The 25,041-nt window shown below is 48.6% G+C and overlaps 1 protein-coding gene across 5 annotated transcripts in view; it reads left to right on the top strand.

The window, feature by feature from the left end:
• Positions 1-1,842: 1,842 nt before the first annotated feature.
• Positions 1,843-25,041, top strand: part of KCTD18 (potassium channel tetramerization domain containing 18) — a 290,890-nt gene continuing 267,691 nt past the window's right edge. The window contains exons 1-2 of one of the 5 annotated variants that reach the window (XM_085648696.1): positions 1,957-2,247; positions 4,971-5,149. The gene's annotated coding sequence lies outside the window, so the exon portion shown is untranslated. The other 4 variants (XM_085648698.1, XM_085648697.1, XM_085648695.1 and 1 more) reach the window with 4 other exon arrangements.

Raw genomic sequence — 25,041 nt, 5'->3', positions numbered from 1 at the left:
GGGGTATTTAGTAGAGAAAAACGTTTTTACCATTTCTCCTTTGGAGATTGTTGGTGTGGAGTTCGATTCGTTAGCGCGATCACCCGGTCCCTTGGTTACTTTTATGGGACTGTTGTCGGGCTGAGACGGACTTTCTTGGATTTAAATTGAGTTCCTACTAATGATAACAGGCTGATTCCATCTGAAGGGATTTTGAGTTATGCTGTGGGTTGACGGGTTCCTCCGGAAATTGGTCGCCAATATTCAAATTAAGGTAAATATCATTGTCATGTTAATTGGTATTCGTGATCAAAGTATAAGAAATCATTCATTAGAATTCTGATTTGACTATAATATTGATTATGTTAACAGAGTGAATTAATTATATAAACTAAACATTGATTAATAAGAAATAAGTCTGTGATTCTTTAATAAGGTATTTATTTACCGAAAGTTTTCGAAGCTTTCATGTGTTTTACTGGTTCTAAATCACCATCAACCAGTCCAACTAATTGGTCCATTGACCAAGTGGTGGAGTGCCTTGATGATAAAGTTAGGATTCTATAGGTACTAATGTATATGATGTATATAATGTAAAGATTTTCCTCCAATAGGTAACAAGGTACCCCACATGTCCAGCGCTCCTTTCCTCCTGTGCGCAGATTCGAAGTGAAACATATGAGTGTTGGTGTTATGGGCCCCACCAATGAATGCGTGTGTGAATGAGTCAGTGTGACGTCGGGTCTGTGACGCAGGGAGGATATGTAAATTTGCCCATTTCCGCTCGATCAGTATCATTGTTGGTGCGGGTTTCAGCACGAGTCAGTGTGTGAAAAAGTTATGGTGTGTGTGTGTTAGCGTGTGTTAGCGTGTGTGCAAGTTGTGTGTGTGTGGAAGTATGAGTGTGTGCATGAGTGTCAGTGTGTGTGCAAGTTATGGTGTGCGTGTGTCAGCATGTTGTGTTTGGGAGTGTCAGAGTGTGTGTAAGCACGAGTCAGTGTGTGTGCAAGGAGTGATGTGTGTGTGCCAGCCTGCTGCATTGTGTGTTTGTGGGCCTTGGCAGGCCCCGGCTGTTATCCGGTCCAGGCGAGGAATGCGCTCTCCTCCCACATCCTCAGCCAGCCTCCTCCGTCACTCCCTCCCACTCCCTCCTCCTGCAGCCTCTCCCTCCCCAGGGACACCGGCCCTCCCCCAGCACGCCCCAATACGTCCATCACTGCTCTGCAGCGCCTCCCCTAGCACCCACAGCGCTGGAGGCGGGGGTGCTGCACCTACCCTGGCCCCCAAGGCGCTGGAGGTGGGGGTGCTGCATGCTCACAATCTATACATTCCATCTTGCATTTTAAAATCCTTTTATCGTATTTTTATTCATTCATTTACACCTCTTTAAGTTAACATAGCCTTAGCTTTACTGTACAGTTGCTATAGAAGCTTGTAGTATGGTATAGTGTGCACTTTTTTCTGTACATTATCACTCCACTTAAAAAACATAACTAAAAAACATTGGCATTTACAAATTTCAATAGCTCCAACTCTAGCAAATGCTTGTTAGGCATTAAAACTGACCACATTCATAGCCGTAACTGCTACCAAACCCAGTGCGATCACCCAATCAAGTTACACCTTACAAATTCTTATTCATGATGGTAAAGTGAGATGACTTGTGATTGATTGGGTGAACTCTCAGCGGATTGGCTAGCGGAAATACAAACAGTTATTTATTGGCTAAGATATATTAAACGTTTATTTTTGGGGGGGGATTGTGAATAAGTCTCTCAGCTGATATCTATTGGCTGTGATATCCCAGAGAGTACACGCGCTCGTCGCAGAATTAACCTGCTGTAAATCCCCGCCTTCTGTTAATGTGAAGATTTCCGATTATGTAAATTTGCTTGTTCGTGATTTAGTATCATAGGCTGCCCTAGTTTGACTCGGGGACTGTCAGACACCGAGAGCCACCCGGTTTGTACTTGCGTCACCAGCGTGTCAGATTTGTAGCCTACTGTCTGTTTCTTCATAGTACTGCCGGTCCCGTGTTTCACCCTATGGTATTACAGACCCTTGTATACACAGAACTGAGGCCGATCGCGGCGCATGTACGTAGTGACTCATACAGTTATATCCCACCGGACTCAATTCCCCCTGGAGCCGTTAAGAGGGGGTAGTGGAAGGCCGCTGCGACTCTCTCTGATTCTGCGCACACCACTCTACGGAGGCGTGGCGTGTTCGCGCCCGCCACAGGTCGAGTTCTGGAGCACAAGTGGACAGGTGTTAATAGTTATTATAGTGTAAAAGTCCTGTGTTAATGAGCTGGCATTTGTTCCTTTCATTTGGAAAGTTAGAGTTATCTTTTCTTAAGTGGTGGCCCAACTTGGATGTCATTTTTTGCAAAAAACGTATTACGGTGGTGAAGTTGCGCACGTTTTAATATTTATGTAATTTGTAATGCATCCGCAGCTAACATAGTCTTCTCTGGCATTCCGCCTTAACTTGGAGCTAACTGCCAATGCCAGCAATTTCTTGGTATGGCAGGAATTGTTCACGTAATACACCAATGTATGTCCTAATCCCTGCAGCTTCCTTAAGTGCTGGTGCACGATGATGTGTTAGGAATTCAGGGGGGCGTTGCCTCCTGCTGTTGAAGGAACTGTTTTGTGGTCTGCGGCTACTACGTGCATTTGTTTGTGCCAAACATACTGCGTTGACACTTCTTTATAATAAATCATGAAGCTGTAACTGCATCAGATGTTGTTGCAAAAAGGATACCTATACAAAGTGTATGACATAATTCAAGAACCCCACAGTTGCACCCAATGGATTTAATTTAATACAATTGTAAGTGTAGACAACCATTTTGGTGTCGTGGGTCACATTTATACAGCTTCAACAAGTGGAGAGTTATTCCAAAAGGCACGCATCGGCACTTCCCGATTGTGGAATTGGTATGTAGTTACCACGACATATTGTAGCAACTAGCCAAAGCTGAAGATCCATAAAGGAACCCCCTGGCTGGCTGATATGTAGCAATTTCGGAGTATAAATTGCAAGGAAACGTAGATTAGCTTTAGGGAAAATCTGACCCAGACAAAGATACAGTTAACCCATAATATTTTGCTTTGGCCACCCTCAATACTGTCTTGTTTCCTGGCAGGCGTAGGTTACAACGGCTCAGGCAGGAGCGCACATTGGTGCCTCTATCTTTCTGCCAGGCATCTCTGTTCAAGAGAGGAGAGGTACTATTACCAACCAAAAGTGACACCAAACTGGTTGCATTTGACTGCAGTGCCAAACTGCAAGTCTAGAGCTCCTCAAACTGAACTCCTCAAACTGAACTCCTTCTCAACTGCAGTAGTTTCTGCAGGAATGTACTGTAGTAAGGTAGGTTGGGTTGGACAGCGTACCTGGCTTGGGACCAGGTCCTGGGATCTGCTGCTCTTATAATGTCCACTTCTTAGATCTTTGAAATAAATGATGCATTCTCTTTTACTTGCATGGCTACCCATGTGAATCCACCTTCTCTTGCATGTTTCAGTGGCCACAGAACTCTGGGACCTCCTCTGCATTTTCAAGCTTCAGTGCAGAACAGTCAGTGCCAGTTAAATAGTCCTATCTTCTTTCTTGTTTTGATCTTTGAATAGTTGGGTGTTTTGTTGACTCAACACAGTATATTGACTTAAATGGGGGAAGAGAGAAGGGGCGATTTTGTCATGTTACTGGATATTTGTAGGTGCCGTGTTTGCTAGTTACTTAGTCTCTTTATGGTTCGTACAGACTAAGGTCTATAGTTGTAATTCACCCGTGGGTCTTCGCCACATCAAATTTCTCCCCTGACTGATAGATTGATGTTGGTGTTTTGGGAGGAGTGGATTATGTAGACGGATATATTCCATGGGGACCCTGATGGTGGATCTTGCAATCTTTACACACTAACCAGTGTAAAAGATGAGTGTCTATTGCGTTATCTCTGCGTATTGGTTCGTAGTGGTGCTTTGGGTTATGCCTCCCCCTGCCACACTCGTGCCATCCATCACTGCCTGATGCAAGTGTGCATCTGTTCAACCTCTACTGGGTGGCTGATGTGATAGCTGTTGTGTAAAACTAATGGCTTTGTTATTATGCTTCTGGCCCTTACAGTCGAGAGTGGGGTATGGGTGAAGATCCTGCTTATGGTTTATGTTTCAGAGGGTGAAGGAGAATAAAACGTATTATGATTGAATGTTTGGTACATTCATGCTTATTTGTGATCTTGAATGTATAGCTTTACAGTGTGGTATGTTATTTTTAACCAATTGTTATCGAGCTTAGCCTCAGCATCGCATAAACAAATGACAGTCACATGGATCCGTGCTACATATACATGTTTAGTATTCCCACCCTGGTCTCTGCGCATGCGTAGCATTATATCTAGTCCAACAGGAGTAATTGGTCTACAGTATGAACAAGTAAACAAACATAACTTATGGTCATAACAGTTGCATTTTCAGATATAGATTCAAATCAATATAATTGTCTTCCCTACGAGGGATTCCCCTCATATATCCTCACTCCTGCACAGAGGTATAGTGTTACATGCATGTAAAATGACTTCGCACCACACTGTATTTCCATCAGTCTGTTAGGGCTCAGGATAAGGTAACAGGGAATCGGCAGTTCCTTGGAGCTCAATGCTAATCAGTAATCGGGCTCTGTCTCTCCTTAATCAGGGAGATCTTCTTTAAACTCTTGCAACTCATGCAGCAGATTGTCCCTGCCTGCAGCTATGGGGACCCTACATAGTCCCTGGGTCTCTTCTCGCTGAAGCAACACTGATACAGCTTTACCCCATTTAAGTGTCGCTGCGCACCAGTGCTTTAACCCTGGTAACATGTTGGCCTTTCAATGCATGGCAATGGACCTACGGACTATGAGCAACGCCAGCTGTACGAAATGGTTTACAGTGCAGGGGTTTGGTAACTCTGCCTTGACCATGGTTCTCATTTCTCTGTCCCCAGTCCAAATCCTATCCCTTAAAACCAATATGAATGGCATAGTCCGGCTGGATTTGGAATACTTATGTGTATGTCAACCAGCGAACAGGGTATGTCCTACCTAGGATGACTCAGAAGTCACATCAGTACCTATCTTCCAGACCACAACACCAAGCAGCACAGAATCTGAATTTAATCTTAAGGTAAGCCTCTGTACAAATTGCTGTCTGCAACACGTTGAGTCAGCATTTCATTATCTCGCTGTTTAGTATGCTCTGTCTTACCGCAGACAACAGTGATAAATAAAACTGCTCAGTGGACTTTCATAAAAGTCAAAGGCTTGGTCTGTTACTCACTTTGTGTGGACTGCTAAGTGAGCGTGTGCTCGGCACACAACCAAGATTGCAAATGCTAAAGTTTTATGTGCTGATTGGGTTTTGAGGCAGACAACTATATATTTATAAAGATTTTGTGAGTAGTAGAAGAAAGCATAAATTAATGTTCGAAAATGGTTGCCTGATTTCTTTTGTGAATTGAGTTGTGGCTGGCAGCAAACTTAATATCCTATTCTGTGGTCTGTATAAAATTATATATATATATATTTTAAGTGGGCACTTGCCACTCTATAGATGCTGAAAGTGTACTGGCTTGATTGCAGGCTTTCTTGTGAGTTCAGGACAGTGGTGTGCAATAACAATTACCTTTAACATATGAAGTATTTGGCGGACTAGCTAGAGTGCTGTTTGATAAGTACAGCAACGTTACTTTGATGTTTATTGATTATATTAGTGGAGTACTAGATTAAAACCAGATAACAAGTTGGTGTATGGTATAATCTTCTGCAGGCTATTTTTGAAACAATAAAATGTCAGTCATGTGAATGGCAGTGGCGTTATCTGGGTTTTCGGCATGGGGGTGAGAGAGGTCATGGATTGTTGGGCCGTAAACGTTTTCTGCATGGTGAAGAACGTGCACTCCTGCTGTGAGTGCCCCTGCTGCAACGATATCTGGATCCCTGGTACCGATTTTTAGTCCTGGGCGAATACGGATAATGCGTGTGCACCATGACCCAGGCCAGCCTCATGGTAATGCTGTCTTAGACCAGAAGGGGCCCATCAAGTGCTACCCTCATTATGGTAGAGGGTTACTGCTTGTGCCAGGAGTTCAGTGAAATGAGCACAGCGGTGGCAGCATACCTGTTTTGTAAGAATCAGTGTGAACAGGCCAATGTACCTTTGTCACTGGTCCACTCAAATAAAGATCTGCTGCTGTGTACTTAACTTGCCCTTTGCCTACATGGTAACAGTGTAGCGATGGGCAGTGCATGATGCTAGCATGCATATGTGCCTGTGCATGGTACATGACATGGAGGCCTATGGGATCCATTTTGGGAGCCCAGGGCTTGAAAGGCTTATGGAGGTGAGGACTGCAACCCCCAGATAGATGTGGGTTACTTACATTCCTGAGGGATGAGGTGGGAATATAAATACACCGGAGAAAGGGAAGCAGAGCAACCTCTTTGCACATCTATGATCTCTTTTATTCCAGGAAGAGTTACTGGACCTGGGCTCATTGTAAAGCAAGATGATGGGTCTGATAAGGTTGGCACTGTAGGACGAGGGGATCATGATGGAGAGGAAGGCTTATGCCTTTCAACCTTTGTGGCCTCACAATTTCAGTGGAGCCTGACAGCCAGGTGTGATTCTTGGTTACTCTCTTGGCCTCTGTTATGGCTCAGTCAAAAATAGAACTGGCTACTACTGTGTCAGACTGTCCCTTTGCTAAAGGACAGAACAAGGGGCAGGCCTTTTAGATAATTCAACACTCACAACAGGGATAGTAAAGGATCAGACATTAAATCAAATCAGTGTCTGGATTCACACTATGAAGGTAGGAACCTGCATCCCACAAGTTGTTAGCCAGGAAAGAATTTCACCAACGGGAGAGAATATTAACAAGACTTCTGGCCGCTGGATCTAGGACTAGAAATCAAGGTCTGCTGGTCTCTCTGCTGGGTAAGGGGCCGTCAGCCAGGAAGTCAAGACCACTTGCCCTTAGTCTGGGCATCACTGCATCACCTTTCTGCCTGCTTGTCCAGACCAGCAGACCTTATGAGAGGAGGGGGGTCACATGGAGGAAGTAAGGCCCAACGGAGATCCTGTCAAGTGTAGCCCATTGAGCGAAGTGTGAGGTGCCTAGTCCGATTATAACAGCTTGTGAGTTGCCCACAAAGTCAGTGACCTCTGTGTGCCAGGAGAGGGCCACTGAAACTAGTGCTATCGCCATTGTGCCCCTGAAGTCAGTAATCCCTGTTTTGCAGGAGCTGGCCACCATGAAACTAGAGCCGCTACCGTTGTGCAAGCGAAATCGGCGACCCCCGTATTCCAGTAGAGGCACTGCCGTCACCTTGGATCAGTGTAACAAGGCTGCTGTGAAGAAAATGTACTGCTTGCGAAGGAGCCGTGTTGAGGCTATCCAACATGACTATCCAAAGACTAAGGAAGCCTGACGCATCATTGGTAAAAGACCTTAAAAGGTTGCCGACTGCATAGGGAGACCAGAGCCCACAAAGACTCGCCCCGTCCTCCCGCACTTGCTGGTTGCCATCCAGTTGAGTTATACTGTTCGAGGCTGTTAGGCCTTGCATAAACTTAGCACGTAGCACTGATACATTTAACACATAAGGCCAAACTTAGGCTCTGTTGCAAGGGGACTAGTGTGAGACACATCTGAAAGTTGCTTCCATTATTGGAAAGCAAATAACCAGCCCCAGTAGAAGGAACAGAGGGACTCAGGAATACCACTCATGATGATGCTAGTGCGCCGACATTAAGAGACTCTAGGTAATGTTTAGTATATTGCCTCTATGCTTTCAATCAATCATATCATTTGTAAGGCGCACTACTTACCCGTGAGGGTCTCAAGGCGCGGGGGGGGGGGGGAATGCTGCTACTGTTCAAAAAGACAGGTCTTGAGGAGTCTCCTGAAGGTCAGCAGGTCTTGGGTCTGCTGTAGGTGGATGGGGAGGGTGTTCCAGGTCTTGGCGGCGAGGTGGGAGGACGATCTGCCGCCGGAGGTCGCTCTTCGGATGCGGGGGACTTTGGCGAGGGCGCTGTCGGCGGAGCGGAGCTGGCGGGGGGGTGTAGAGTCGTCTGTTGAGGTACGCTGGTCCGGTGTTGTGGAGAGCCTTGTGTGCGTGGATGAGGAGCTTGAAGGTTATCCTCTTGTTGACGGGGAGCCAGTGCAGGTCTCTCAGGTAGGGTGTGATGTGGCTGCGGCAAGGGATGTCGAGGATCAGGTGTGCAGAGGCGTTCTGGATGCGTTGAAGTCGTTTCAGGAGTTTGGCTGAGGCTCCTGCGTAGAGGGTGTTTCCGTAGTCCAACCTGCTGCTGACGAGGGCCTGGGTGACAGTTCTTTTAGTTTCGGAGGGGATCCACTTGTAGATTTTGCGGAGCATGCGGAGGGTGTTGAAGCAGGAGGAAGAGACGGCGCTGACCTGCTTAGTCATGGAGAGGGTGGAATTGAGGATGACCCCTAGGTTGCATGCGTGGTCGGTGGGTGATGGGGCTGTTCCCAGTGTGGTCGGCCACCAGGAGTCGTCCCAGGCCGAGGGGGTGGATCCGAGGATGAGGATCTCCGTCTTGTCCGAGTTCAGCTTCAGTCGGCTGTTCCTCATCCATTCGTCGACGTGTGCTTATATAAAAATAGTATTTTTTTCATAAAAGCAGGTATTTGGGCAATCAACTTATTGCAGTTACTGTTTGTGCTTTCAGTCTTTTGTCTATTTGCCTCACATCTACTTCCTTTCTAAGAGCGTTTTGGCTGCTCAACCCGCACTACCACTGACAAGCCAGTGCTAAAATGGGTAGTACTTGGCCTTGTTTCTCAGGACCTATAGTATGTCAGGACACCAGCAGGATTAAAAGGCTATAACCTCCATAGGTAGGCCTAGTAATGTCTGTTATAGCTCTTAGCCACGACATGTGATCTAGTTGCTTCAGAATTTAAAGTTTTCAATTCTTCGGATCGTCTGTATTTTTACTGTACCACCCAAGTTTACGTATCTCAAGGTATATGTGAGGTATTTGAAAATGCTTTTATGGGTAATTACATAAGCACATTTTTCTTTGTCATTGAAAACCTTCATAGATCATAAATATTTTCTTTTTGTTCTCTTAGTATGCGTTACCTGTTTCAACTTGCCTTATTTTCAAGCGCTTCTGGAATGATGTAATGCTAGACAACAGTAAAATTCAGTTTTCGTAGATTTAGACTTTAACATCCTAATATTTTTCATTTTTAGACCTAAAAGTGGGAAAGATGGTTAGGGATTCGTTAAGAATGAAAATGTCTTTGTGCTTGCTGTTTTGACAAGTGTCTCAAGTTCTAACCGATGATTTGTAGACTTATTTGCACCTACATTTCTACAGATGATTAGAAGACTGAGCGAGAGTCACAAAACATACCAACATGTTGATGATGCTTACAGATATTGCCACCTTTCAAACCACTTATTTGAAAAAGTGGTATGTTATTTCTTCTTCAAATGCTTACTATTTAGATGAGCTTGGCTCTTGATGCTTAATAGCCACATAGGCGATTGCACTGTGGTAGGCATCTAATGTACATTTCCTGCATCATTTACAGAATGATGATCTGTTCACTTGAAATAGCCTTATCTTGTCTTAATTGTAATAGCAGCATGTTCTCAGAAAGTAATTTCTTCACAAAAGCAGAGTGTGTTGGTGGGGACAGGGAAACACTATTTGGGAGAGAGATGCATTGGTACTCTGTAGTGCACACCAAGTCTCCCAAAGTGTGTACTGTGCTGCCTCCAATGGTGTGTCCTTGTGTTTTTTTTATATCTTCATATTAATTTGAGGCAGTGACTAAAATAACATCACACCGCTATCTTGCACATTACAGCAATAAGGCATTACATCACAGCACAGTGCTGTTTTCAGATATATTCGACTTTAATAAAAGATCAACCCACATTTATCTGCTCAGGGGCCCTGTCTCTTCTTCCTCCTCATAGACCATGGGATGTAACGTGCCAGCAGTGCAATTTACTCCCGCTATATACATTCCATTTATTCCAATGGTGTGCCCTTGATAACTAGATGGGCTTTGGTATTAGGATGTGTTAGAAAGTCTGATTGTTGTGTGCTTATCTCCTCCAATGGTTCAGTCTGGATGCAATCCCTACCTCGTTGGAATGGTGAACTGTTCTGCATTGCCACGTCTGCCTGCACCCAATCCCCATAACACATCGTTCACCCACCAGCATTAACACCAACTTACCAGGTGTGGGCGGTAGCCTCTGTGTGTCTCACATACCACCACTGCAAAATCCTACCCCAGACATTCTGTGCAACTCTTCCTTATCAATACTTGGAGCATTTCTTGCTTAGCACACATCTGTGGGGGGTGGGGGTGAAACTAGCCTGTGATGGACTTTTACACGATTACCTTGTAATGCTCTGACTTGCAGTTTTGTTCTCGGAGACGGTACCTTACATAACATTACAAACCATCCTTTTTCTTCGATGCCGCCAAGTATCCTTAGTCCTGCTCTGTGACTTTATCCCATACGCATCTGTATATTTCATCTGTAATGCTTCTGGAGGCTCCCCTTCCATCACGCATGGCCTGAGCATAAATGAACAGGAGTAACCGCCACTTATTTAAAGATTTAGGGTGAACTTGATCAGTGAAAACACCATAATTCTCGTCTCCTAAACATAAGTACCGTGTCCTCAACGACTATGGTCCTTTCAGGGTTTTACTTTTCTTAGCCAATAAGGCAGAGGTGCCTGACAAGAGGATACAATGTAGCTAACGTTCTGTGATGTCAGTCCCTCTACTTTAAAGTATACTGTTTGTAGGTAGGTAAGACTGAGGAACTCTGTGTTGGAAGCATTACCACTGAGATTTTAGCTACAGTAACCTATTAAGCCAATTAACACAGCCATTCATATTGCAATGGATTTCATCCCAAGTTCTTGAGTTACTTCTCTGAGCTAAAGGCAAGTTCTCAAAGTCTGCGTCCAGCCTAATGGGGTTACCTGGAATCTGCAAGTTTGTCTTCTGTTGACACTATCCACACAATCTTTAGACTCCTCAAGAAACCATCTAGTCTCACAAGGTTACAACATTTTCAAAAGTGCAGGAATGGAGGGCGGTAAAGGGCTCACTGGACTACCACCCACATAAGATTCCTCTGGGGCTGCAAGGACTGAAGACCTCAGAATAGCTTTCTGAAAGCTTCCACGCCTTAGTACTTTTTCTAGGTAGCAGTCTGTGTTTTCCCCTAGTGGACTCAACATTTGTGCGAGCACACTAGATGTACGCCCATTTTAAAGATATGAGTCAGAGCTGAGCTTTGTTGAGGTAGGTAAACACGGGGATACATTCCTCACAGTGTAGCACTCTTCTCTTGTACCTGGGCAAAAATATCGGGGAAATGACTTGACAGTTTTTTTTTTTTATATTAAATTTTATTGCACATAAAAACTCAATACAAACATGGGCCTACAACCACCAGGGCCGGCCGCTAATATATACATGTTCGACATCATCAAGGAAGAAATAGGCCCCCTGGGGCTCAGCCGAATTAACAAATTACCGAGTGCGCCTCAGAGGTTGTCAGGATACATAACGTTTAGAAATACAAACATAAAAAGAAAAACAAAAGTACACCAAAAAACAAGGCGGAAACCATCGAAAAAAGGGCGTCTAACCACGGCCGGGGGATCACACAGTACCTACTCCACCCTCGGGTGGTCAATGAGGATGATCAAGGGGGGAGGTGGGGGCGACGGGAAAGCCACAACCGTCTACAGGTGAAATGCAATAGTCCGGGAACCTCAGGAGCAGGGGGACAAGGCAGCATCAGATGTGTCCACGAGGGGGGGGTGTGCAGATGTTCCCTCGGTACGCGTTCCACTGGCCCCAAATTCTACCCCACGCCCCCGGCTTACCCCGAGCCACATACACAGTCTTCTCTCTGCACATGCACCAATCCATGTTCTCCTTCCATATTGACACGGTGGGAGGCTGCCGGGAACCCCAAAGCTGTGCAATGTCCCTCTTAGCAACCATGTTCCCAAGGGCCGCCCACCGAGTCTGAGCCGCATTATAGTCATTAGGCTCCCACACGTTCAGCAAACATCGAGGAACCTCAGGCAACAGAGCGACCCCAGTGACACATTCCATGACAGCATGCACCCGGCGCCAATACTCCGCCACCTCACCGCACTCCCAAAGAACATGGAGAAAAGTGGCGCTGAGCCCACAGCCGCGCCTACAGAGCCCGTCTTCAGAAAAACCCATCAGAACTAAACGAGGGCCAGTCACGTAAACACGATGGAGAATTTTAAGCTGGACAAGACGGAGACGCGCGGGTATGGCCACCTCCTTAGGGGAGGACAGCGCAGACTGCCAATCCTCATCGTCCAGTTCCACCCCATCCTGGATCCACGCCTCCCGAAGACGCACGAGGAGATCCGCCCGAACGTTTATTAGTTTTTTATAGATAAGGGAAATAGTACTGTCGGGCAAGTGACCGTCGAGTATGCGGTCCTCGAGTGGCGAAGACACAGGGACTGCAGTCTCAGCCCCGACGGCCGAGAGCAAAGCGTGCCGAACCTGAACGTACCGAAAGAACTCCCTCTCACTCAATTCGTACTCACTCTGCAGCGCAGCGAAGGATTTGACCGCACCCTTCACCCAAAGGTCACCTACTCTGCTGATGCCAATCGTGTCCCAACGCTCGAATCCCTTCGTCTTCCAAAGGCCTCCCAATCTTTCAGACGCAAACAAGGGGGTCGCACCCGTCAAACGGTCATTCCAGCCCATGGCCACATTCGCAGTCTCCCACAAGCGTACTGCAATCTTAGTGGGACCGGTTTACTCCCGCTATATACATTCCATTTATTCCAATGGTGTGCCCTTGATAACTAGATGGGCTTTGGTATTAGGATGTGTTAGAAAGTCTGATTGTTGTGTGCTTATCTCCTCCAATGGTTCAGTCTGGATGCAATCCCTACCTCGTTGGAATGGTGAACTGTTCTGCATTGCCACGTCTGCCTGCACCCAATCCCCATAACACATCGTTCACCCACCAGCATTAACACCAACTTACCAGGTGTGGGCGGTAGCCTCTGTGTGTCTCACATACCACCACTGCAAAATCCTACCCCAGACATTCTGTGCAACTCTTCCTTATCAATACTTGGAGCATTTCTTGCTTAGCACACATCTGTGGGGGGTGGGGGTGAAACTAGCCTGTGATGGACTTTTACACGATTACCTTGTAATGCTCTGACTTGCAGTTTTGTTCTCGGAGACGGTACCTTACATAACATTACAAACCATCCTTTTTCTTCGATGCCGCCAAGTATCCTTAGTCCTGCTCTGTGACTTTATCCCATACGCATCTGTATATTTCATCTGTAATGCTTCTGGAGGCTCCCCTTCCATCACGCATGGCCTGAGCATAAATGAACAGGAGTAACCGCCACTTATTTAAAGATTTAGGGTGAACTTGATCAGTGAAAACACCATAATTCTCGTCTCCTAAACATAAGTACCGTGTCCTCAACGACTATGGTCCTTTCAGGGTTTTACTTTTCTTAGCCAATAAGGCAGAGGTGCCTGACAAGAGGATACAATGTAGCTAACGTTCTGTGATGTCAGTCCCTCTACTTTAAAGTATACTGTTTGTAGGTAGGTAAGACTGAGGAACTCTGTGTTGGAAGCATTACCACTGAGATTTTAGCTACAGTAACCTATTAAGCCAATTAACACAGCCATTCATATTGCAATGGATTTCATCCCAAGTTCTTGAGTTACTTCTCTGAGCTAAAGGCAAGTTCTCAAAGTCTGCGTCCAGCCTAATGGGGTTACCTGGAATCTGCAAGTTTGTCTTCTGTTGACACTATCCACACAATCTTTAGACTCCTCAAGAAACCATCTAGTCTCACAAGGTTACAACATTTTCAAAAGTGCAGGAATGGAGGGCGGTAAAGGGCTCACTGGACTACCACCCACATAAGATTCCTCTGGGGCTGCAAGGACTGAAGACCTCAGAATAGCTTTCTGAAAGCTTCCACGCCTTAGTACTTTTTCTAGGTAGCAGTCTGTGTTTTCCCCTAGTGGACTCAACATTTGTGCGAGCACACTAGATGTACGCCCATTTTAAAGATATGAGTCAGAGCTGAGCTTTGTTGAGGTAGGTAAACACTGGGATACATTCCTCACAGTGTAGCACTCTTCTCTTGTACCTGGGCAAAAATATCGGGGAAATGACTTGACAGTTTTTTTTTTTTATATTAAATTTTATTGCACATAAAAACTCAATACAAACATGGGCCTACAACCACCAGGGCCGGCCGCTAATATATACATGTTCGACATCATCAAGGAAGAAATAGGCCCCCTGGGGCTCAGCCGAATTAACAAATTACCGAGTGCGCCTCAGAGGTTGTCAGGATACATAACGTTTAGAAATACAAACATAAAAAGAAAAACAAAAGTACACCAAAAAACAAGGCGGAAACCATCGAAAAAAGGGCGTCTAACCACGGCCGGGGGATCACACAGTACCTACTCCACCCTCGGGTGGTCAATGAGGATGATCAAGGGGGGAGGTGGGGGCGACGGGAAAGCCACAACCGTCTACAGGTGAAATGCAATAGTCCGGGAACCTCAGGAGCAGGGGGACAAGGCAGCATCAGATGTGTCCACGAGGGGGGGGTGTGCAGATGTTCCCTCGGTACGCGTTCCACTGGCCCCAAATTCTACCCCACGCCCCCGGCTTACCCCGAGCCACATACACAGTCTTCTCTCTGCACATGCACCAATCCATGTTCTCCTTCCATATTGACACGGTGGGAGGCTGCCGGGAACCCCAAAGCTGTGCAATGTCCCTCTTAGCAACCATGTTCCCAAGGGCCGCCCACCGAGTCTGAGCCGCATTATAGTCATTAGGCTCCCACACGTTCAGCAAACATCGACGAACCTCAGGCAACAGAGCGACCCCAGTGACACATTCCATGACAGCATGCACCCGGCGCCAATACTCCGCCACCTCACCGCACTCCCAAAGAACATGGAGAAAAGTGGCGCTGAGCCCACAGCCGCGCCTACAGAGCCCGTCTTCAGAAAAACCCATCAGAACTAAACGAGGGCCAGTCACGTAAACACGATGGAGAATTTTAAGCTGGACAAGACGGAGACGCGCGGGTATGGCCACCTCCTTAGGGGAGGACAGCGCAGACTGCCAATCCTCATCGTCCAGTTCCACCCCATCCCGGATCCACGCCTCCCGAAGACGCACGAGGAGATCCGCCCGAACGTTCATTAGTTTTTTATAGATAAGGGAAATAGTACTGTCGGGCAAGTGACCGTCGAGTATGCGGTCCTCGAGTGGCGAAGACACAGGGACTGCAGTCTCAGCCCCGACGGCCGAGAGCAAAGCGTGCCGAACCTGAACGTACCGAAAGAACTCCCTCTCACTCAATTCGTACTCACTCTGCAGCGCAGCGAAGGATTTGACCGCACCCTTCACCCAAAGGTCACCTACTCTGCTGATGCCAATCGTGTCCCAACGCTCGAATCCCTTCGTCTTCCAAAGGCCTCCCAATCTTTCAGACGCAAACAAGGGGGTTGCACCCGTCAAACGGTCATTCCAGCCCATGGCCACATTCGCAGTCTCCCACAAGCGTACTGCAATCTTAGTGGGACCGGTTAAGTTCCTCCCAGCCGATCGAGAGTAAAGCGATCTGTTAAAGTTGCCGGCAGGCAACAAAAATCTATCCATTTCGAAAGCCGGATTAGGACCAGGTGCGTACGTTGCATGGTTAATAGCAGATAGCTGGGAAGCCCAATAGTACCTCCTGATGTCCGGGAGCGCGATGCCCCCGTCGTACCAGGGGAGAGTCAGTTTTGCAAGAGCAATACGCGCACGACCGTCCCAAACAAGTCTCCTTTGTAAGCTCTCCACTTCCCGGAAGTAGGCTGCCGGAATAATATCAAAGGAGTTCTGAAGTGCGTAAAGGAATCGGGGAAGAGACATAATTTTAAAAAGTGCCGCACGACCGAGGGGAGACAAGGGAAGCTGACGCCAACGGGCCACGTCTAACCTCAATCTCCGAAGTGGAGAGAGGAGATTACGCTCGTAGTGGACCGCCGGGTCCAATGAGACGTACACCCCCAGGTACGTAAAGCCGGAGTGGGACGCCTTAATGGGAAAACGAGAAGGCAAGAGCGGAAAGCCACCGGATATAGCATAGACACAAGATTTGGACCAGTTAATGATCAAACCAGAGTTCTTGCCGAAGGAAGTGAGGATGTCAAAGAGCACATTGAGTGACTTACGTGGTGAGGTGAGGTACAAGAGAATGTCGTCCGCGTACAACGAAACACGATCCTCGAAGCCAGGGGCCCACTGGATCCCTCTTATCGACGGTTCCCAACGAAGCCAAGCAGCGAGCGGTTCCAAAGCCAACGCGAAGAGCAGGGGAGACAACGGACACCCCTGCCTAGTGCCCCTCCCAAGAACGAAAGGCCGGGAAACCCTCCCATTAACGACAACCTGTGCCAGCGGAGCAGCGTATAAGAGTTTAACCCAATTAATAAATCCCGCCCCGAAGCCAAACTTTGCCAGGGTGGCCCAAAGATACGGCCATTCTATCGTATCAAAGGCCATCGTGGCGTCCAAGGAAACCAAGATGGCCGGCTCTGAAAGATATTCCGCCCTTGCAAGTACGCCATGTAGGCGCCGCAAGTTAAGGGCCGTATTCCGGTGCGGGATAAAACCGGATTGGTCCGGATGCACCAGATCGCAAATAACAGTAAGCAGGCGGTTCGCAAGAACCTTGGCAAGGATTTTCGGCTCTGCGTTCAACAGAGAAATAGGCCTGTACGAGGCGCAATGGTCCCGAGGCTTACCGTCCTTGGGAATCACGACTATAGTGGCCAGACGTTGGTCATCAGGGAGAGAATCAAGTTCAAGCGACTCCGAGAACATACGACGGAGAAATGGCGCAATTTTATCCGGTTGCAGTTTATAGAGGTCAATCGGAAGTCCGTTGGGGCCCATAGCCTTGCCTGAGCGAAGGGAGCGAATTGCGGTAGCAATCTCGTCGACCGATAGTGGGGCATCCATCTGCTCACGCTCATCCACCGACAAGCAGGGCAAAGCAATATCCTTCAACAAGTGACGAGAGTCAGCCTCATCTCTAGCCGACACCGGGGAGTACACAGCACAGAAGTAGTCTGCAAAACACTCCACAATCTCACCAGGGTCAGTCACACTCACTCCCTCCGACGTCTGAAGCACGGGGACCACTCGATTCACTCTCTCCTTTTTTTTTTTTTTGAAACCGTTTATTACAAAATTCAAAAAATATACAAAGATGGGCCTACAACCTTCAGGCCGGCCGCCAGCAAGCAGAGGAGCATGTGATACAAACAATGGCGCGCATGCCGCGGCAAAGGGAAATGCACAGGAGTTAGAAGCGGTGTTAGCCACACCATCCGGGCCCACATAACGGTTTCATTTTAATATAAATAACAAAAAAAAAAAAAAAAAATCCACAAGGCAACCCACAATCGGAAACAGCAGCATGTGCTCCCCTAGCGGGGGGACCCTACCAATCCATAGGAGTTTCAAGGGGGGGAAAAAGGTCAAGACTGGGATTAGGTGGACTCAGTGACCGGAACCGGGGAGATAAACTGGCTAAGGGGACGGGGCCGGTGACGGATCGGGCAATAACGGCGGGGTACAGATTCCCCCGCGGTAGGCGTTCCAGGGGCCCCATACGTTAACCCATGTCCCAGGCTTACCTCTCGCAACATACACCACCTTTTCCCGAAACATGCACCAATCCATGTTATCCTTCCATGCCGAGACAGTCGGCGACCTCTGAGAACCCCACAGTTGAGCAATGTCGCGTTTGGCCACCATATATCCCAGAGTCACCCACCGCGTCTGCGGCACCGAGTAGTCGGTTGGCTCCCACACATTCAACAGGCATCTCCTCGCTTCGGGCAGCAGCGACACACGCGTAACCACCCGCAGGACCTCATGCACACCACGCCAGAATCGCTCCACCTCCGGGCATTCCCACGAAATATGGAGAAAGGTCCCCAAAGAACCACACCCACGCTTACACAACCCGTCCACAGCATAGCCCATACGCAGTAGCCTTGGCCCCGTAACATAGACCCTATGGAGTATCTTGAGCTGGACGAAGCGAAGGCGGGCCGGTATGGCCACCTCTTTCGGGGAGGCCACCGCCGATACCCAGTCCTCGTCATCCAGCTCCAATCCATCGGCCACCCATGCCTCACGAAGGTTAGTCAGCAGTCCCGAGCGGTCATTGATAAGTTTTTTATAGATTAATGAAATCGTGCTGTCCGGTACATGTCCATCTAGCACTCTATCCTCCAGAGGGGAATACTCCGGGATGGAGGCAACGTCCGGGAATACGGAGCATAGCGCATGACGGATCTGCATATACCGAAAGTACTCCCTGTCCTGCAACTCGAATTCTGTCTGTAGCATCTCGAACGTTTTGAACCCCCCCCTCGTCCAGAGATCACCCACCCTGCTGATGCCTATCATGTCCCACTTTTCAAAGCCCTTCGAGGTCCACAGGGAGCCCAACTGCTCAGATGCGTATAGTGGCGACGCCCGGGTCAAACGATCTTTCCACCCCATCGCCACATTAGCCGCGTGCCACACTCGTACCATGACACGCGTGGGGCCCGTCAGACGTGCGTCAAGCGAGCTGGAATAAAGCTCTCGGTTATAATCACCAACCGGCAGTAACATCTTATCCATTTCAAAGGCCGGGTTTAGAGCGGGCCCGTACAGGCCGTGATTAATCGCAGCCAGCTGGGAGGCCCAATAATACCGTTTGATATCCGGGAGGTCGATTCCCCCCGTCATACCACGGGAGCGTCAGCTTCGCCAGGGCGATACGCGGTCTACCTTCCCAGAACAGTCGGCGCTGCAAACTCTCCACCTCGCGAAAGTAGCGCGCCGGGACGACGTCCATTGTGTTCTGCAGAGCGTACAGGAAACGCGGCAACGACATCATCTTAAACAATGCCGCCCGGCCGAGCGGCGAGAGCGGCAACACTCTCTCCTTCTTGCCAAGCAATCAATTTACCTGCCTTATCCCCAGCATCATACAGTCTACCCTGCTGTTCCCTATACATTGTCCGAGCAGCATCTGTAACAAGGGACTTATATTCGAACTGCTTCAGGCTGAGGGCGTGGAGCCCGTCCTGAGTGACACCCGTCTCCAAGGCAGCCTCCAACCCCGATATCTCAGCCTCCAACGCAACCACCTCCCCGTTCTTAGCTTTCTTGGCCTCCACGATGAGGGTTAGGGCGTGTCCGCGAAGAACCGTTTTGAAAGCCTCCCACAGGGACACTGAGGACAAGACGGACCCCTCATTCTCAAGAAAATACTGATCAAGCGACTTAATGAGACCCTTGCGAATCTTGGGGTCACGCAAGAACCATGGGTTAATGGGGGCGATCCGCCCAGCGGATCGCATCCCGGTATCGAAGAGGAGCCACAATGGGGAATGATCGGAAATGCCCCGGGCCAGGTGCTTAACCTCCCGGACCCGGGTGGTCTGGGCCGCGGGCATAAGAAAATAATCTAGTCTGGAGAGACTCCCGTGGGCCCCGGAGTGGAATGTGTACTGACTCTGTGTCGGATGTATCAACCTCCAGCAGTCCACTAGACCGAAAGTGTCCAAGAACCCGCCGAGCCACGCCTGGGCGGCAGAGAGGGCTCTGGGAGGGTAACGATCCAACTCGCCAGAAATCACGGAATTAAAATCCCCACCCACAAGCAAGAGACTATCAGGAAGGTCAAGTAACATACGACCCACATCAGAGAAAGTGGAGGTCTGGAGGCCCGGGGGAACATAGACCGAAACCAATGAAAGAGTCTGCCCCTCCCACCGTCCAGTCAAGGACGCATAGCGCCCTCTATCATCAAGAGTGACTTTGTCGATCTCAAGCGGGAGGGAAGATCGCAGCAAGATGCCCACCCCTCTGGATCCAGTGGTGAAGCCAGAGTGTGCAACCAGTCGGTAGCCCCCCCTGTTCATAGCATGACATACATTGCCCACCAAGTGCGTCTCTTGAAGAAATACCACATCAGGGGCCAATCGACGCAAATATTGCAACACAACCCCACGTTTGATACGGTCCCCCAATCCGTTGACGTTCCAAGACATCAGTTTCAACCCGTCCCCCCCCCATCCCAACACAAGAAGCTGGAGTCCCCGGGCACGCGGCCAGACACCTGAAACTAAATGGAAACAAACACACCGCCCTGAAAAGAAAAAACACACCACCCAACAACCACTGCCACCCTCCCACCCCCATACCATTGCAACTCCCCCCACCCTGCACCCCTGCGGACTATACAGCCCCCCAACTTGCAGTGTGCCTGTCGCCCTAACAATCCCATGCTACAAAAAGAGGAGGAAAGGGACCCGTCCCTGCCCGCACCCAGACAAAACGTTAATAGACAAAATATACAATTGAAGTAGAACCTGGCTGAGCGCAGAAGGAAATGTCAAAGTGGAGGACCACGAATCATTCCTGCAGAGGCCCACCGCCCTCGGCACCGCCAGTACGCCCGGGTCGTTCGCCCCGGTCCGGCAGGGAATCCAACCAGTCACTCACGGTGTCAGGGCGTTCAAAAAAGATAGTCCGATCTTCATATTCCACACGAAGCCTGGCAGGAAAAAGCATAGAGTATTTGATTTCCAGATCTCGAAGACGGCGCTTCACCCCCTGAAAGCCCATTCTCTGTTTCTGAACGAGTTGGGTGAAGTCCGGGAAGAAGTTAACGGAGGAATTCTCATATTTAACTGGGCCGTGCACCCTCGAGGCCTGCAGGATCGCATCCCGATCTCTGTAATGAAAATGTTTTGCAATGATAGGCCTCGGGGGAGCTCCTGGTCGAGGCCTACCGCCCGGGACACGATGGGCACGCTCCACGGCGAAGAACTTGCTCAGGCCTGAAGGAGCAAGATGATTAAGGATGAGATCTTCGACCATGAGGTCCACCGGACGATTGTCGGAAGTCTCCGGTACACCTATGACACGGATATTGTTGCATCGTGCCCGACCTTCGAAATCCTCCAGCCGCCGGGACATCGTGTCGTTTGCAGACTTTAGATCGTCAAGAGTTGCCTGGCGGTCTGATACATCCGTAACAAGAGTGGATGTCCTCAAGTCCAGCGATTGAACCCTCTCGTTGGTCTTAGAGAGATCCGCCCGAATTAATGTGACATCAATGGCAACCGTGTCGATTTTACGGGCCAGAGCCTCGTACTGTTGGGCGATGGTCTCCCTTATGCCGTTGATGGCGCCCAGAACGTCCTGCAGCGACAATTCCGTGGGGACGGACGGGCCCCCACCAGAGTCCTCCGTGACGGCAGTTGCTGGCCCGGGGGATCCTTTACCCTGGGTATAACGATCCATGATGTTACTCTGGACTGGTCCCCCACGCTGGGATGTCTTGGTCCTCCGTTTCTCGGGATCCCCCTTGCCCGCCATCTTGAGCGATGCTCACCGGTGGGGTCTGCCCGGACCGATAGCAAAGGGGTGCCAGCAGATCAGACACAGACTGTCCGAGAGCCCACTCGGAAGAGTTCGAGAAAAAGGCACTAATCAGTCCAGAGCAAAGGCCGGAGGACGCCCCAGCCGAGCGAAGTAGCTCCTCGATCAGGCCATGCAAAAGTGCAAAAGCGAAACTGAAAGTGGGGGCACGGTCATTGGCAAGGCTCCAATGCCGTTGTTGTTCAACTACTCCCCGGCCCCACAGTTCACCAAAGCACCGGGCACAGCTTCCAGGTGGGCCTCCAAAGTGCAAGACTCTGTATTTCAGGGCTCCCAGGTCCGATTTACGGTTTGAAAAGAGTTATGGATTCAGCCAAGGTTCATCTTCCAGAATCCGTCCAAATAACCAGGATAATGTCAGGATAAGTTGCGAGGAGCGGCAAGGGTCCGGGGAGCCCTGTGCTCACGCGACCATCTTGGATGCGCGCGAAGCTCCTCCTCCGACTTGACAGTTTTTGACTGCTCATGTGAACCTGGACTTGGGCACAGTTGCTTCAAGACTATTTTCTAGGTGTCCCTGTTGCATATGATAGGTGTTTGTGTCTTTCATTTTCCACCTGTGGGGATGGGGAGGGGAGCTGTTAGTGTTTTGGGGTGGGGATACCAAAAGTGTTAGAAGATATCTAACTTTATTGAAGTACGGCATACAGCAACCACTCTTAAGATAAATGTTCAGTACAAATCCTTTTTAAAAAAACACGGTTACATTGAGCATTACCAAGTTAAAACATTTTTGGAGTTACCATGTTCAAGATTTTTTTTGTCATTTGATTTCCAAATTAAAGATCGGTTGGAACAAGGGGAATATGACAAGCCATGTTATGTTATAAAGCAAGAAGGTGGACAAACTTTGCTGGTATTTAATAAAAGCATGTATGGCCTGTGACTGTTTCAGGGTCCTATCTGTACTTGGAAGAATGGTAAAATATGACGAAAAGCAAAAAATAGGGATTGAAGGTCTTGGAATAAACAATGCCGAAGAAGTATGGAAACATCTGTGTAGATTGTGTACAGATATAATCTTTGATGTCCGCCTCACAAAATGATCTTGTTGGTCTCCAGTAATGATAGTCAAATGATTGTTTCTTATAATTGATTGTTGGTGAAAAGAATATTTTGGGTATTCTAGGCCATCTTTTTTTGACTTGTAGGTCAACTATTGAGAATGTATGTGGGTCATCTTTCCTACCTGCAGCCTCTGACCGGCGGATTTCTACCTTGCCTGCTCCTGTTGCCCTACTTCCTGCAGCCGTCCCGTTCTCCCGCCGCTGCGTGACTACCATCGCGGCCGCAGTGGGGAGACGGGACCACATGCCCCAGCAGCCCTAGAGGACTCAACCACCTGGCCAATCGGAGCGAGCCAGGAGGCGTTTAAATTTTCGGCGCTGCTCCGGTCGAGCGGGTCAACTATTGAGAACGTATGTGGGTCATCTTTCCTACCTGCAGCCTCTGACCGGCGGATTTCTACCTTGCCTGCTCCTGTTGCCCTACTTCCTGCAGCCGTCCCGTTCTCCCGCCGCTGCGAGACTACCATCGCGGCCGCAGTGGGAAGACGGGACCACATGCCCCAGCAGCCCTAGCGGACTCAACCACCTGGCCAATCGGAGCGCGCCAGGAGGCGTTTAAATTTTCGGCGCTGCTCCGGCCGAGCGGGTCAACTATTGAGAACGTATGTGGGTCATCTTTCCTACCTGCAGCCTCTGACCGGCGGATTTCTACCTTGCCTGCTCCTGTTGCCCTACTTCCTGCAGCCGTCCCGTTCTCCCGCCGCTGCGTGACTACCATCGCGGCCGCAGTGGGGAGACGGGACCACATGCCCCAGCAGCCCTAGCGGACTCAACCACCTGGCCAATCGGAGCGCGCCAGGAGGCGTTTAAATTTTCGGCGCTGCTCCCGCGTCGCGGGACCGCGCGCGGGTAGCGCCGGGAGAAGCCCGGGAGAAGCCCGGGACAAGGGCGGGACCGTCTGTGGCCGTCCGGGGCCGACGGACGCCGGGCCGGGCCACCCCCCCTGGTTCATGCATGTAAGACTTACCGTAAGACTTGTAACGTACTGTCTGGTAAACACCATTTGAACCTGTAATTTCTCTGCTTATAGTACTTGTATATCTGTGCCCCTTTATTTGTTGTGCCCAAAATCAAAGCATGTCTGTAACACCGCCTATACAACCATCTAAAGGCAAGACAACACTAGTGGGAGGTTTACGGAAAGGGACACTAGATCATTTTTTGGCTAAAGCTGTCTCTAAGTTAGACAACGAAATAGCGGATACGGAACGCCGTCTGTCTCATGGTTTACCCCCTAATAAACGCTCCTCTTTGGGCACTATTCAAACGATTCCTTCTCCTACACCTACAACACATAATATGGTCAATACCTCCGCTTCAATTAATGACCCGGGTATTCCTCTACTACTTCAAGATCTGCCGCCGACAGCAGACTCCTCAAGGGATTTAATCATTATTAACACTAACGCGAACCCTTCCCCACACTCTACTTTGGAAGGGGTTCTACCAAATATGCCTTCAAAAGCAAAATCAAGGTCTAACAGAAAAATGAATCCCCCTAAAAATCCCAGACTTGTGGCAACCCTGAAAAGAAAGAGGGGCGGTGATGGAGTGAAAGGTAGCCGCTCAAAAGCACCGAGATTACTCCCCAGTCCCTTACAATGTAAAGACACCACATTACCTATTGTGCCTGATCCTAATGATGGACTAATCCAGAGACTCGAACATCTTGTGAAATCACTTTTACTACCGCTCTCTGAGAGAATAAAAAGGCTAAATGAACAACTAGACACCTTAGCAGCCATATCTTCTTCGAACAGTTCTTTATTGAAAGATCTGGTTATTTTTCAAACAACCGATGGCCAGAGGAAATCATTAGATATGACTCTTATAAGAGATGTCTCATTGCCTATCAGAGCAAACGTACAGCCTTCGGCTATTTCAGCTAATTCTGAAAATGTGCTAACCTCTTCAGGAGACGGGAAAAAATTAGTCCCGCAAAACACATTAGGAGGGCAAAATACTAGTATCACCAGGGCGCCAAATTTACATAAGTCTACTCAAAGAATGGATGAGCATATTGATTTACCACCTGAGTCTGCCCCCTATGTTACTATACTTACGGGTGTACCAAAATTAAGCCCAGGAAAGAAAGAAGGGTTTGTAGAACTTAAAAATAAAGTAATACATTGGTTAAGTAAGAACAGACCTCTGCCCCCAAACCTTAACGGCGAGATTTTATTTGTGCGAAGGCTGACCTGGCTTGGGTGTAGGCCTTAAGACATAGAGGGTGATATTGTAACTATAAATTTTAAAGATCAGAAAGTAGTTACTCACATAGCGGATTGGTTCTTAGAAAGAGGAGTGGAAGGAATATCAACTTGTGTTCTGAGTTACTTCTACCCCCAATCCCTTCTCACCC

This window comes from Triturus cristatus, chromosome 3_2, assembly GCF_964204655.1.
Source record: "Triturus cristatus chromosome 3_2, aTriCri1.1, whole genome shotgun sequence".
Classification (NCBI taxonomy): Eukaryota; Metazoa; Chordata; class Amphibia; order Caudata; family Salamandridae; genus Triturus; species Triturus cristatus.
This window is presented reverse-complemented; position numbering and strand designations above follow the sequence as displayed.